At 46.6% G+C, this 16,093-nt stretch overlaps 1 protein-coding gene and 1 long non-coding RNA gene across 3 annotated transcripts in view; one reads left to right on the plus strand and one right to left on the minus strand.

The window, feature by feature from the left end:
• Nucleotides 1–237: 237 nt before the first annotated feature.
• The window catches only part of LOC143766519 (uncharacterized), a 36,128-nt gene continuing 20,272 nt past the window's right edge, over nucleotides 238–16,093 (plus strand). The window contains exon 1 of the mRNA XM_077254270.1: nucleotides 238–333. The gene's annotated coding sequence lies outside the window, so the exon portion shown is untranslated. The remainder of the gene's footprint in view (nucleotides 334–16,093) is intronic.
• Nucleotides 13,300–16,093, minus strand: part of LOC143766542 (uncharacterized) — a 160,750-nt gene continuing 157,956 nt past the window's right edge. Inside the window, exons 1-2 of one of the 2 annotated variants that reach the window (XR_013213581.1) lie at nucleotides 15,833–16,020; nucleotides 13,300–14,309 (exon numbers count right to left, since the gene is read on the minus strand). This is a non-coding gene — a long non-coding RNA (uncharacterized LOC143766542). Of the gene's footprint in view, nucleotides 14,310–15,832; nucleotides 16,021–16,093 lie in introns of those variants that run through there. The other variant, XR_013213582.1, reaches the window with a different exon arrangement.

Below are 16,093 nucleotides of genomic sequence, written 5' to 3' on the forward strand. Positions count from 1 at the left end.
TACACACGGCTCCGCTCCGTACACCTCGTACACACACGGCTCCGCTCCGTACACCCCGTACACACACGGCTCTGCTACATCCACACTGTAAACCCCTCCTGACCCCACACATAAACTTCCCCTCATCCAGCACCATGACAACCAGCACAGCAGAGTCCTGCATACACTGAGGCCCCTGATCATGTGACCCCTGACTCCTCCCCTCCTGTGACCTCATCACAGGTCCTGTGCACAGAGCAGCCATACAGGTGGAGTGCGGCTCTGCGGGTGGAGGTCGGTGCTGGAGGCTCTATTATTCTCTGGTTGAGCCTAGACTGTATGTTCTCCTTCCAGGTATATATTCTTGAAGATAGCAGACTTTATGGGTTGCTGCCTGGCCCTGACTGCTGCCTATACATGACACTAGAATGTATGTGTTCCTTCAAGGTATAAATTATTAATGCCAGCAGAATATATGGGCTCCTGCCAGGTCCTGACTGCAGCCCATACAGTCTAGCCGGCTCACTGGTGAAGACACTAGACTGTACGGCTCCTGTCAGGTATATATTATTGTAGATATAGACTGTACGGGCTCCTGTCAGGTATATATTATTGTAGATATAGACTGTACGGGCTCCTGTCAGGTATATATTATTGTAGATATAGACTGTACAGGCTCCTGTCAGGTATATATTATTGTAGATATAGACTGTACGGGCTCCTGTCAGGTATATATTATTGTAGATATAGACTGTACGGGCTCCTGTCAGGTATATATTATTGTAGATACAGACTGTACGGGCTCCTGTCAGGTATATATTATTGTAGATACAGACTGTACGGGCTCCTGTCAGGTATATATTATTGTAGATATAGACTGTACAGGCTCCTGTCAGGTATATATTATTGTAGATATAGACTGTACGGGCTCCTGTCAGGTATATATTATTGTAGATATAGACTGTACGGGCTCCTGTCAGGTATATATTATTGTAGATACAGACTGTACGGGCTCCTGTCAGGTATATATTATTGTAGATACAGACTGTACGGGCTCCTGTCAGGTATATATTATTGTAGATACAGACTGTACGGGCTCCTGTCAGGTATATATTATTGTAGATACAGACTGTACGGGCTCCTGTCAGGTATATATTATTGTAGATACAGACTGTACGGGCTCCTGTCAGGTATATATTATTGTAGATACAGACTGTACGGGCTCCTGTCAGGCATATATTATTGTAGATACAGACTGTACGGGCTCCTGTCAGGTATATATTATTGTAGATACAGACTGTACAGGCTCCTGTCAGGCGTATATTATTGTAGATACAGACTGTACGGGCTCCTGTCAGGTGTATATTATTGTAGATATAGACTGTACGGGCTCCTGTCAGGTATATATTATTGTAGATATAGACTGTACGGGCTCCTGTCAGGTATATATTACTGTAGATACAGACTGTACGGGCTCCTGTCAGGTATATATTATTGTAGATATAGACTGTATGGGCTCCTGTCAGGTATATATTATTGTAGATACAGACTGTATGGGCTCCTGTCAGGTATATATTATTGTAGATATAGACTGTACGGGCTCCTGTCAGGTATATATTATTGTAGATACAGACTGTACGGGCTCCTGTCAGGTATATATTATTGTAGATACAGACTGTATTGGCTCCTGTCAGGTATATATTATTGTAGATATAGACTGTATGGGCTCCTGTCAGGTATATATTATTTTAGATATAGACTGTACGGGATCCTGTCAGGTATATATTATTGTAGATACAGACGGTACAGGCTCCTTTCAGGTATATATTACTGATGATATCAGAATGTATGGGCCCCTGTCAGGTATATATTCTGCGATTGTTCTCGTATGCTGATTTGGCATGTAAAAATAATCACAGATGTCATCTGCCCCATAGATTAACACTGGTCCGAGTGCCATGCGATGTTTTCTCACATAGCGCTCGTCCGTATTCTATGCTAGTGTGACCCCGGCCTTAAACTTATGAAGTGACACAGACCACCTGCAGTTCAGCCACCATCAATATTTAAATTACAAGTTTTTCACCATCCAAAACCTAGTTCAATAGGTTTCTTAAAGGGAACCTGTCACCAGGTTTTCCCCATATATAGTACCACCAGCACCTATATGCCCTTATACACACCCTTCTAGAGTGCTGTACCGTATATACTCGAGTATAAGCCAAAATTTTCAGCCCACTTTTTTGGGCAGAAAGTGACCCTCTCGGCTTATACTCGAGTCATTGTCGGCGGGGGAGCAGCGGCTGTCACATACTCACCTTCTCGTGGCGCGGTCCCTGCATGTCCGATGGTCTCCGGGCAGCTCTTCCTGTGTTCAGCGGTCACGTGGTACTGCTCATTGAAGTAATGAATATGGACGCATATTCATTACTTTAATGAGCGGAACATGACTGCTGAACATAGGAAGACGCTGCTGGCTCCCGGAGACCATCTGACAGTGAGAAGCGGCCAGGGACCGCGCCGGGAGCAGGTGAGTATGACGGGGAAAGGTGAGCATTGCGCGATATTCACCTCTCCCCGTTCCAACGCAGGGCGCCGCTCTGTCTTCCGTCCTCTGGCTATGGCTGTTCAGGTCAGACGGCACAATGACGTAGTTAGTGTGCGCGACGCCCTCTGCCTGAACAGTCAGTGCAGAGGATGGAAGACAGAGCAGCGTGCAGCGGTGGAATGTGGAAGGTGACTGTCGCAAGTGCCGGGGGCCTGAGCGAAGAGAGATGAGTATGTGATTTTTTTATTTTAATCGCAGCAGCAGCATAATGTGTGGAGCATCGTATGGGGCATAATGTGTGGAGCATCTTATGGGGCCATCAACCTTTATGCAGCATTGTATGGGGCAAAAGTTTCTATGGAGCATCTGATGGTGCCATTAACATTTGTGCAGCATTATATGGGGCATATTTTAATATGGAGCATCTTATGGGGCCATCATGAACTGTACTGAGCATTATATGGGGCTCCTGATTCAATATGGATATTCAAAAACACTTAACCTACTGCTGTCTCAATTAATTTTACTTTTATTGGTATCTATTTTTATTTTTGAAATTTACGGGTTTCTGCTGCATTTTCCACCCTAGGCTTATACTCGAGTAAATAAGTTTTCCCAGTTTTTTGTGGCAAAATTAGGGGGGTCGGCTTATACTCGGATCGGCTTATACTCGAGTATATACTGTATGTCTGTAAGCCAATGTGCATCATGTAAATAACTTCTTATACTCACCTACGGGGCGGTTCGGTGTTATGTTTGGCGCTGGTCTTCTACCGGCGCAGTCTTTCCCGTGGATGATGTGTTCTACATCATCCACACTCCCTCCCTCATCACGCTTCTGTGCAGGAACATTTCTCTGCCAAGCACAAAGCAAAGTACTGCAAAGGGCAGAAAGAAGTGCACTTGCAAAGGAGCGCGATGGAAGATACGATGTGGATGACATAGGACACGTCATCGACTCAAAGAAAGAAGGATGGTGATAGAAGAGAAGGCACTGGATTAAGACTAGCGAAGCCCATTGGATGGGGCTAGGCAAGTCTAATATGCCACTATCTTAAGGGCATACAGATAGTGGTTGTGCATTATAAAATGCTGTATATAAGGGTATACAGGCAGTTGGCCTACTATATATACACAGCATTTTAGAATGCTGTATATACGTGCATATAGATGGTGGCTGTACTTTATATGGGGTGGGGGGACAGAAACAATGATTGAATAACTTGTACTAAGTAAACGGCTATGGTGCAAGAAAATATAGGGTACTTAGTTAACACGTTTGTTTGATTAAAAAAAAATTGCAAAAGCAATCCCACCACTTCTTGGTGAACCTAATTGGGACAGTCCTAACTAAAATTAAAAACCTTAATATACACTGCTCAAAAATATAAAAACGGAACACTAAAATCCCACATCCTAGATATCAGTGAATGAAATATTCCAGTTGTAAATCTTTATTCATTACATAGTGGAATGTGTTGAGAACAATAAAAGCTAAAAAAGAACAACGTAAATCACAACTAATATAGCAAGGAGGTCTGGAGTTGGAATGATGCTCAAAATCAAAGTGGAAAATGAAGTTATGGCTGATCCAACTTCAGCGGAAATGTCTCAAGTAAAGGAAATGATGCTCAGTAATGTGTGTTGCCTCCACGTGCGTGCATGATCTCCCTACAATGCCTGGGCATTCTCCTAATGAGGCGGTGGATGTTATCTTGAGGGATGTCCTCTCAGACCTGGAATAAAGCATCCGCCAACTCCTGGCCAGTCTGTGGTGCAACGTGACATTGGTGGATGGAGCAAGACAAGATGTCAAAGATGTGCGCGATAGGATTAAGGGCTAATGGACGGGCAGGCCAGTCCTTAGCATCAATGCCTTCATCTTGCAGGAACTGCTGACACACTCCAGCCACATGAGGTCTGGCATTGTCATGCATCAGAAGGAACCCAGGGCCCAATGCACCAGCATATGTTCTCAGAAGGGGTCTGAGGATCTCATCTCGGTACTTAATGGCAGTCAGGCTACCTATGGCGAGCACATGGAGGGCTGTGTGGCCCTCCAAAGAAATGCCACCCCACACCATTACTGACCCACTGCCAAACCGGTCATGCTGAAGGATGTTGCAGGCAGATCTCTCTCCATGGTGTCTTCAGACTCTGTTACGTCTGTCACATGTGCTCGGTGTGAACCTGCTTTCATCTGTGAAGAGCACAGGGCACCTGTAGTGAATTTGCCAATCCTGGTGCTCTGTGGCAAATGCGAAGCATCCTGCACGGTGTTGGGCTGTGAGCACAACTCCCATCTGTGGTCGTCGGGCACTCAGACCATCCTCATGGAGTCGGTTTCTAATTGTTTGTGCAGACACATGCACATTTGTGGCCTGCTGGAGGTCATTTTGCGGGGTTCTGGCAGTGCTCCTCCTGTTCCTCCTTGCACAAAGGCTGAGGTAGTAGTCCTGCTGCTGGGTTGTTGCCTTCCTACGGCCCCCTCCACGTCTCCTGGTGTACTGGCCTGTCTCCTGGTAGCGCCTCCAGCATCTGGACACTACGCTGACAGACACAGCAAACCTTCTTGCCACAGCTCGCATTGATGTGCCATCCTTGATGAGCTGCACTACCTGAGCCACTTGTATGGGTTGTAGAGTCCGTCTCATGCTACCACGAATGTGAAAGCACAACCAGCATTCAAAAGTGACCAAAACATCAGCCAGAAAGCATTGTTACGGAGATGTGGTCTGTGGTCCCCACCTGCAGAACCACTCCTTTATTGAGTGTCTTGATAATTGGCAATCAATTCCATCTGTTGTATTTTCCATTTGCACAAAAGCATGTGAAATTGATTGTCAAACAGTGTTGCTTCCTAAGTGGACAGTTTGATTTCACAGACGTTTAATGTACTTGGAGTTATATTCTGTTGTTTAAGTGTTCCCTTTAGTTTTTTGAGCAGTGTATATTGATGTGGTTTTCCATTGCTGTGTCCAGAAGGTGGGCCCAATCCTTCTCATCCCTTATCCACATGCATGTCACATGACAAAATAGTGTTTTTAATTTTAGACTTAGGGCTGTCCAAATTACGGTCACCGTGAAGTGGTGGAATGGCTTCGGCTTTTTTTTTTTTTTTTGTTACATAACACTTTTTTTTAACTAAATACCCTATATTATTTTCATGCACTATGCTATTTATTTACTGCAGGGTATTCAATCATGTTTCAGTCTGTCTTTTTTTCTGTTCAGAGGTGTCACGATATTGTATGACATGTAATATGATTTTGTAGCTTTGCCTGTCAGACCCATGCTGCAGGCTAAAACCCCCTTTCTCTCTGTGTTTGTGTTTGCTGAGATGTGGACGTGTATAAAAGTTTTTATTGCTAGCTGTAAATTCCAGGCTCTGGGCAACTTACTCATCCCTCCTCCCATCTATAATCAGCTAGAACTGGTATAGAATTTCCCAAAATCCATTAAGTCCTTTGTTCCAATACTGTAAGATATTGGGCCAACAATTTGGCCTAGGAAAATAATAAGTACATATTGCTAAGGTCCATCGGCGGATCTGTCAAACACTGTAAGCATGAGCCTCTAGTTCAAACAGGGACAGAGTACAGATTTCTCCGGAACCGGGTGTCACAATGAGCCCGAATTTAGTATCATTAGAAAGCCAATTGTAGAATAAGAAGAATGCTGGGTGTGTTATGATTCTGACATGTTTGGGAATGAAAATACGAGACTTATAAGAATTAGAGTTAAATTTGGTAAGTTTGAAGGGAGAGGACGGACTGGGAAAGCCAGCCCTTTTGTTGATGTCACGGGCTGCAGTCTATAAGTCTCTGGCAGGCCCCCAGCAGTTGGTTTTACCTGAGGAGCCCTGACTGCTAGCCCTGATGAACTGGGACATATGGGAACTCCGCCCACTAGCCTGGTTGCCTGCAATGCCCTGAACACATGTAAGTGTTAATGTCTCATTTAACCCCTGTTATTTTTATAATTACCTTGTACATATTTTCAATTGTCTCATATTGTAACAACTTTATATGCCTTTTTGTAAACACTGCATTAATTTTTTACGGAGTAAAATATCTAAATACTAGTTTCGTTCTCCTGTTCTAAAACGTACCCTAAGTCTTCTGAAGGGAGTTACGCTACTGTTTTGGGTTTGCTTCGGACCCGTTTAATCGAAGCTGGTGGCAGCATACCTTTGTTCTGTGCCTTTGGGAGTCACTGTAGCGACGGCAGCGTTGATAATTAATGTTCCTGCCTGAGTGGGAGTAGTTATATCGCCTCGCTGCAGCTTGCCCAATAGCCAGTACAAAGCAGGCAGCCTTTCTGGCGACTAATTACCCTAGGTGCAGTAACGTACCTGACCTGAGGGTAAGGGGGGCGCCAGAGAGCTGCAAGTTCAAGCGTAACTGTAAAGCAGGATATACATAAATCCCTGCAGTTCGTGGTATATTGAAGAGCAGGGGGATAACTAAAATAAGCCCCTGCTGTAAACTAAGAGGTCAATAGCCTTGTGTGTGTTTTTTCATCACATTGTAGCAGTGGAGGGATAACTAGGATAAGCCCCCCTGCGCATGTGATAGCCATCTATTGGCCTAAAGTCACCCCGATCCGTGACGTAGGGGTGACGGTCACGGTGTGAATCGTGACAAGAGGCCAGTGTGAATGTGTACTTACACGCTGCATGCAAACACCTGGTCACAGATTCCCTTTAACTCCTTAATGACCAATACACCTTTTTACTGATCTAAGATGTAAGATCTAAGAGAATACCATCCCCAGACAGGTGGCAACCCTGCAGCTGTTGGCTGTACAACAGGGGTGTCAAACTGCATTCCTCGAGGGCCTCAAACCATGCATGTTTTCAAGATTTCCTTAGCATTGCACAAAGTGCTGGAATCATTATCTGTGTAGGTGGTTAAATTATCACCTGTGCAATACAAGGAAATCCTGAAAACATGACCTGTTTGCGGCCCTCGAGGAATGCAGTTTGACACCCCTGCTGTACAATATAGCTGACAAAATGCTGCATCAGCCACAATCAGTGTTGGCACTGACCTTGGCTGTTTAAACCCCTTAAATGCTGCTGTCAAGTGACTTAAGCACCTAAATGGTTAAGGCTATGTGCGCACGTTGCAGATTTGCTTGAGGAAATTTCTGCGTGGTTACTGCGTCTCTTAGCAGAAAACGCAGTGGAAATTCTGTACTTTTTTATGCGGATTTGATGCGTTTCTATAAATCGAGAGCGCTAAATATATATAAAAAAAAATAAAAATAAGGAAAATGCATCACAATTCCTTTATTTATTCAAACTCTTCACGAGATACCCTCATTAATATTAACTAAAGACACAGACACACACACTTGTAGGAGCATTAACATAATTAACCTACATATGCTGTAAAAAAAACAACCAAGAAACCTGCGTGAAATGCAATGTTTATTTTTCAAAAAATAAAAATAAAACCTGCATGGGCTCCCGCATAATTTTCATAACTAGCAGAGGGAAAGCGACAGCTGATGTTAATATTCTGGAAAGGAGCTAATAACCATAAAGGTTCCCAGGCTATTAATATCAGCTCACAGCTGTTTGCTTATCCTTTACTGGCTATTTTACAGGGAGACACAAAATATTGACATGGGGTCCCTCTATCAAATCCAACCAGCAAAGGTTAGGCAGACAGCTGTAGGCTGATATTAATAGCCTGTGAAGAGGCCATGGATATTGGCAGCCCCACAGGCTAAAAACCATCAGCTCTCAGCCGTCCCAGAAATGGCGCATATTATAGATGTGCCAATTTTGGCATTTAGCCTCGCTCTTCCTACTTGCCCTGTAGCAGTGGGGTTCATATTTGTGCGGTTGATGTCACCTTTTTATTGTCAAGTAACATCAAGCCCACAGGTTAGTAATGGAGAGGCATCTATCAGACATCTCTCCATTACTACGCTGGCCTAATGTCACCTTACAATACAAAGGTGACATTAACCCCTTATTGCCCCATATGCCACCGCTACAGGGCAGTGAGAAGACAGAGGCTGAGTGCCAGAATTGGCGCATCATACAGATGCACCTTTTCTGGGGTGGTAATAACCATGGTCCCTCTCTAGGCTATAATATCTGTCCTCAGTCACTGGCTTTCCCTCTGTGGCACAGAAAATTGTGCGGGAGCCCACGCCAGTTTTTTCAGTGAAGCATTTTTATTAAATACATACAGGCCCCAAATTTTACACACACACACACACACACACACACACACACACACACACACACACACGCGCACACACACGCACACGCACACACACGCACACACACGCCACAGACCAAATGTTTAGACACACCTCATTTAAAGATTTTTCTGTATTTTCTTGACTATGAAAATTGTACATTCACACTGAAGGCATCAATATTATGTGGAATTATATACTTAATAAAAGTGTAAGACAACTGAAAATATGTCTTATATTCTAGGTTTTTCAAAGTAGCCACCTTTTGCTTTGATGGCTGCTTTGCACACTCTTGGCATTTTCTTGATGAGCTTCAAGAGGTAGTCACCGGGAATGGTCTTCCAACAATCTTGAAGGAGTTCCCAGAGATGCTTAGCACTTGTTGGCCCTTTTTGCCTTCACTCTGCGGTCCAGCTCACCCCAAACCATCTCGATTGGGTTCAGGTCTGGTGACTGTGGAGACCAGGTCATCTGGCGTAGCACCCCATCACTCATCTTCTTGGTCAAATAGCCCTTACACAGCCTGGAGGTGTGTTTGGGGTCATTGTCCTGTTGAAAAATAAATGTTGGTCCAACTAAACGCAAATAGGATGGAATAGCATGCCGCTGCAAGAAGCTGTGGTAGCCATGCAGGGTCAGTATGCCTTCAATTTTGAATAAATGCCCAACAGTGTCACCAGCAAAGCACCCCCAAACCATTACATCTCCTCCTCCATGCTTCACGGTAGGAACCAGGCATGTAGAGTCCATCCGTTCACCTTTTCTGTGTTGCACAAAGACACGGTGGTTGGAACCAAAGATCTCAAATTTGGACTCATCTGACCAAAGCACAGATTTCCACTGATCTAATGTCCATTCCTTGTGTTATTTAGCCCAAACAAGTCTCTTCTGCTTGTTCCCTGTCCTTAGCAGTGGTTTCCTAGCAGCTATATTACCATGAAGGCCTGCTGCACAAAGTCTCCTCTTAAGGGCTTGTTTCCGTTTGCGAGAAACACGTCCGTATCTCGCATGTGGAAACCAAGCTGTGGCGCCGGCACTCCAAAGCGGAGCGTGCGGCTGCATACGAACACATGGAGCTGCACGCTCCGCTCCAAAGTGCCTGCGCCACAGCTTGGTTTCCACATGCGAGATACGGATGTTTTTCTTGCAAATGGAAACAAGCCCTAACAGTTGTTGTAGAGATGCATCTGCTGCTAGAACTCTGTGTGGCATTGACCTGGTCTCTAATCTGAGCTGCTGTTAACCTGCGATTTCTGAGGCTGGTGACTCAGATAAACTTATCCTCAGAAGCAGAGGTGACTCTTGGTCTTCCTTTCCTGGGGCGGTCCTTATGTGAGCCAGTTTCTTTGTAGCGCTTGGTGGTTTTTGCCACTGCACTTGGGGACACTTTCAAAGTTTTCCCAATTTTTCGGACCGACTGACCTTCATTTCTTAAAGTAATGATGGCCACTCGTTTTTCTTTACTTAGCTGCTTTTTTTCTTGCCATAATACAAATTCGAACAGTCTATTCAGTAGGACTATCAGCTGTGTATCCACCAGACTTCTGCACAACACAACTGATGGTCCCAACCCCATTTATAAGGCAAGAAATCCCACTTATTAAACCTGACAGGGCACACCTGTGAAGTGAAAACCATTTACGGTGACAACCTCTTGCAGCTCATGAAGAGAATGCCAAGAGTGTCGAAAGCAGTCATCAAAGCAAAAGGTGGCTACTTTGAAGAACCTAGAATATAAGACATTTTCAGTTGTTTCACTCTTTTTTGTTAAGTATATAATTCCACATGTGTTAATTCATAGTTTTGATGCCTTCAGTGTGAATGTACAATTTTCATAGTCATGAAAATACAGAAAAATCTTTAAATAAGGTGTGTCCAACTTTTGGTCTGTAGTGTATCTCTTTAGATTTTATATACACCTATACTGTGTGTATATCTATCTATTCTATTGTAACCTGTCAGTGTGATTTTACTGTACACTGCACCTGAATTGTCGGCCTTTCAAAGGACACCGTTGCGTATTTCTCGCAAGTCACACTGATGGCCCATGTGGTGTGAGTTTTTCTTGCACAAATAGACTTTCATTGGCGAGTCTCGGCTGATATACGGTGCAAATCACAGCATACTGCAATTTCACTCGCACATATAATACGGCCGTGAAAAAAAAAAAAGTGATGGGAGATTAACATTGGTCTGAGTGCTATGCGATTTTTTTTATTTATTTTTTTTTTTTTTCTCGCATAGCACTCGTCCGTATTCCTTTCTAGTGTGACTCCGGCCTTCAAGGGAAAATCATTCAAAATTTCTATTTTTTACAATTTGTAAAATTTTCTAATTTCTTACAAAATAAAGCAAAACCTATCAACCCAAGTTTACCATTATCATAAAGTCTAATATGTCACGAAAAAAAAAAAATTAATCTCAAAAGCAATGGGATGTTGAAGCATTCCAGAGTTATTACTATATAAAGTGACACTGGTCAGATTTTTAAAAAATTGGCCCCGTCACTAAGGGGCTAAGAGCTTGTACAAGTGAACATTGTTTCAAAAGTGGTTTACCTGTCTCAGGCAGGTTTCACACCAGCGTTCGGCAGCCTTCTTCCTCCGTTAAGCCCCGCCCACTGCTGCGCCTCTTCCTTCAGCTCCGCCTAAGTCTGCATGCGTCCCCTATCTTTAACATTGGGTACGCAGGCATGCCTCATTTTGACGATGCGGAGAACTGCGTAGAACGCAACATGTTGCATTGTATTGCGGTCGGCGCAGCGTTAAACAACGCATGCGGAGGCATCCGCTTGGTCTACGTACCCAATGTTAAAGACAGGGTATGCAGGACGCATGCAGACATAGGCGGAACTGAAGGAAGAGGTGTGGCAGTGAGCGGGGCTTAGGCTACTTTCCCACAAGTCCGTCGGCCCGACGGACAGTGTGTTTTATGTAGCACAACGTGGGCAGCGGAGGCAGTTTTACAACGCATCCGTGGCCCATTGTGAGTTCTGGGGAGGAGGGGGCGGAGTTTCGGCCATGCATGCGCGGTCGAAAATGGCAGACTCGATGCACAAAAAAAGGTTACATGGAACTTTTTTTTTTGTGCCGACGGTCCGCCAAAACACGACGGATGCGACGTGTGGCAATCCGTCCCAATGCGTCGTTAATGAAAGTCTATGGAGAAAAAAACGCATCATGCAGGCAAAGTTGCATGATGCGTTTTTTCTCCAAAACAACGCATTGAGACGTGCGTCACACGATGCTAATGTGAAAGTAGCCTTAACGGAGGAAGAAGGCTGCCATCCGCAGCCCTGCCGAACGCTGGTGTGAAACCAGCCTAAGGGTATGTTTCCACGGTAAGTAAACGCTGCTTGTTTGACGCTGCAGAGTCAAACAAGCAGCGTCCAGATGTTCCAGCATAGTGGAGGGGATTTAATGAAATCCCGTCTCCACTATGCGTGGAAACCCGCACGCGGCGGCCCTGCGACTCCGGACATGCTGCGCGTCTTTTCAGATCGCAGCATGTCCGTACACCTTGCGGGGACGCAGCGTCCCCGCAAGGCATATCACAGGGCCCTATGGAGAGGGGTGCGATGATCCCGGATGTGTACTGTACACATCCGGCACCATCGCGTCCCAGAAAGGGGGCGGGGCTTAGCGCCGAGCGGCGATACCGCCGCCCCTCCAGACCGTGGAGCCATACCCTAAGGCTGTTATTATAGCACCTTACATGTGTTACACAGACACATCAGGGGCTTGTCCTGCCCTATTCATGAAATGAAAGGCTAAAATACAATGTGGAGACTTAGGGTACCGTCACACAGTACCATTTACATCGCTACGACGGCACGATTCGTGACGTCGCAGCGTCGTATGATTATCGCTCCAGCGTCGTAGACTGCAGTCACACGTTGCAATCACGGCGCTGGAGCGATGCCGAAGTCCCCGGGTAACCAGGGTAAACATCGGGTAACTAAGCGCAGGGCCGCGCTTAGTAACCCGATGTTTACCATGGTTACCAGCGTAAAAGTAAAAAAAAAAAAACCGTACATACTCACCATCTGATGCCCGTCAAGTCCCTTGCAGTCTGCTTTCCGCTCTGACTGTCTGCCGGCCGGAAAGTGAGAGCAGATCACAGCGGTGACGTCGCCGCTGCGCTCTGCTCTCACTGTACGGCCGGATCTCAGTCAGAGCAGGAAGCAGACGGCAAGGGACCTGACGGGCATCAGATGGGGAGTATGTACGGTTTGTTTTTTTTAACTTTTACGCTGGTAACCACGGTAAACATCGGGTTACTAAGCGCGGCCCTGCGCTCAGTTACCCGATGTTTACCCTGGTTACCAGCGAACGCTTCGCTGGATCGCTGTCACACACAACGATCCAGCGATGACAGCGGGAGATCCAGCGACGAAAGAGAGTTTGAAACGATGTGCTACGACGTACGATTCTCAGCAGGGTGCCTGATCGCAGTAGCGTGTCAGACACTGCGAGATCGTAACGATATCGCTACAACGTCACGAATCGTGCCGTCGTAGCGATAAAAATGCCACTGTGTGACGGTACCCTAAATCAGAGCAATGTTTTATTTACATTCAGAACTGGTTTAAGAGGAACAAATTACCATTTCCCACAGAAATCTCAGACTTTTACTTATAGAAATACTGGATAAATATCATTTTAACATTCGATATAGAAACATTTCTAATTTTATAAAACTGCATTTTTTTGCATTAAATAACTTTATGCCTTTGCTTGTTTCATTTTATGCATTTCTAAAGTATTGTACAACTGTAATATGCTGTTTGTGCCTGCGGGCTGGACTGTCGGGTTGGTATGTGGCTCTGCCCCCCCCCCCCATCCCCCAGGCCTGCCTCTGGTGTCTGAGGTTTCTGTGTCCCGGACCAGAGATCATAATACCAAAACCATTTCCAAAACAACCAAAATTGAACAGCAGATCTCTTGGGAGGCAGACTTTAGTCTTCTGTTGCAGAAGCGAAGTACTCTTAAACTGATAGGCGCAGAGTAGGATGCACTAGAAAGTTGGCGTGCATGATTGTTCAGGGCACTGGCGGTGTGGACCGGCCACCAGAGAAGGCCTAGACCGAAGCCTGGATATTTTAAGAGCAGGGTCACAGGAGCCTCTGGAAAACATGGAGGCTGCATGAATAGGAAGGTTTCCTCAGGAGACGTCCATATTGCTCAGGGGCAAACTAGGACATATTTGTCCTGTCCTTTCCATTTTTTTTTCTTTTTTTTTTAAAGTAGCCCCCTCACTGCCTGGTAGGATATACCTGTCCTGAAGATCACACATCATTCTTCGCAGACCGATGATGAAGATGGGCATGGAATAACCTGGACGCAGACCTTTCGGCGGCTGGCACATAACGGATTCGTCTTCCCTCCCTACTCTGTCTGGCTCTGGGGGGGCGAGAGGGTAGGGAAATTGACCGTCCTCTGGGGAACCACAAACACTCTTGATGTGTTAGGGCCTTGCCTCGTAGACCACAGATGATAAGGTAGTGACAATTCTAGGTGGGAGATTAGAGTGACAATTCCACTGTCGCCCTCAAAAGCCGTATCTGAAAAAAAAAAAAATTAAAAAGAAAAAGTAAAATCATTAATTAAAAAAAACCCAAAACCTAAGTCAGAAACTGGGCTAGGCGGTCCAGACCCATGTCTGCCTCCTACTGACATTAAGCTAAAAAGGATTAGCTTTGTGCCAGTTGGTGGTGTAGCCTACTATACAGGGAAATACCTAATTTTTTTTTTTTGCATAGCATAAGCAGCATACACTCATGTTTTTTTTTGTGTACCCCAATGAAGCATTAGCACCCCCCCCCCCACATCAACCAGATGGCCACACAGCATAACCTCGCTCCCCCAGTCAGAAACCTCCACCTCACATTAACTAGCGGGCCACAGAGCTTAACCTCACTCCCCCAGTCAGAAACCTCCATCTCACCTTAACCAGCGGACCCCACAGGATAAATCCAAAGCCCACCAGACATTCCCTCCCCTCAAGCGTAAATCCAAATATGACTCCCCCTGCCCCAACCATAAATCCCATCAGACACCCACCCAATCGAACGCCACCCCAGCTTAAACTCTCATCGGACGTCCAACCCCCACAAATCACCATCTGACGTCCAACCCCCATCGGATGTCCAACCCCCACAAACCCACATCGGACGCGGACCCCCACACCCAGCACAAACCCCCAGAGGCGGACCCCCCACCCAGCACAAACCCCCAGATGCAGACCTCCCACCCAGCACAAACCCCTATCAGATGTGGACCCCCCGCTCAGCACAAACCCCCATCAGATGTAGACCCCCCTACCCAGCACACACCCCCATCGGACGTCCAACCCCCATCGAACGTCCAACCCCCCACCCAGCACACACCCCCTTCGGATGTCCACCCCCCACCCAGCTTAAACCCTCTTCAGCCCCCCCAAACCCAACCCATAAGCAGGTCGCCCCCCCCAATAAAAGGGATCCCCCAGTAAGCAGGTCACCCCCTAATAAAAGGGTTCCATCTGTAAGCAGCAGGTCGACCCCAAATCCCACCACGGGATCCCCCCCAATAGCCAGCAGCAGGTCGCCTCCCCACATTCCACGACAAGCAGGTCGCCTCCCCACATTCCCCGACGAGCAGGTCGCCTCCCCACATTCCCCGACGAGCAGGTCGCCTCCCCACATTCCCCGAAAAGCAGGTCGCCTCCCCACATTCCCCGACAAGCAGGTCGCCTCCCCACATTCCACGACAAGCAGGTCGCCTCCCCACATTCCCCGACGAGCAGGTCGCACCCCACATTCCCCGACGAGCAGGTCGCCTCCCCACATTCCACGACAAGCAGGTCGCACCCCACATTCCCCGACGAGCAGGTCGCCTCCCCACATTCCACGACAAGCAGGTCGCACCCCACAAGCAGGTCGCCCTCAAATCTTACCACACGGGTTCCACCAATAGCCTGCAGCAGCGGAGCCCCCCAAAATCCCACCGCAGGTCACTCCCCACACAGACAAGTAGGTCGACCACCACAGGGCCTCCCCCCAATAGCGATCAGCAAGTAGCATTTTTTCACCCTGAAACCACTAACCTCCATGGCGTCCACAAGCTGTTATGCTGCTTTCATTTGCCGCCTTGGTAAAAAGAGACTATGCCTATGGCTGGAGACACACTGGTGCGAGATACGGCCGAGTCTCGCTGGTTAAAAGCAAGCTGTGGCACCGGCACTCCGGAGCCGAGCGTGCAGCTCCATGTATTGCTATGCAGCTGCACGCTCCGCTCCGGAGTGCAGGTGCCACAGCTTGCTTTTAACCAGCGAGACTCGGCCGTATCTCGCACCAGTGTGTCTCCG

This window comes from Ranitomeya variabilis, chromosome 4 (genome assembly GCF_051348905.1).
Source record: "Ranitomeya variabilis isolate aRanVar5 chromosome 4, aRanVar5.hap1, whole genome shotgun sequence".
Taxonomy (NCBI): domain Eukaryota; kingdom Metazoa; phylum Chordata; class Amphibia; order Anura; family Dendrobatidae; genus Ranitomeya; species Ranitomeya variabilis.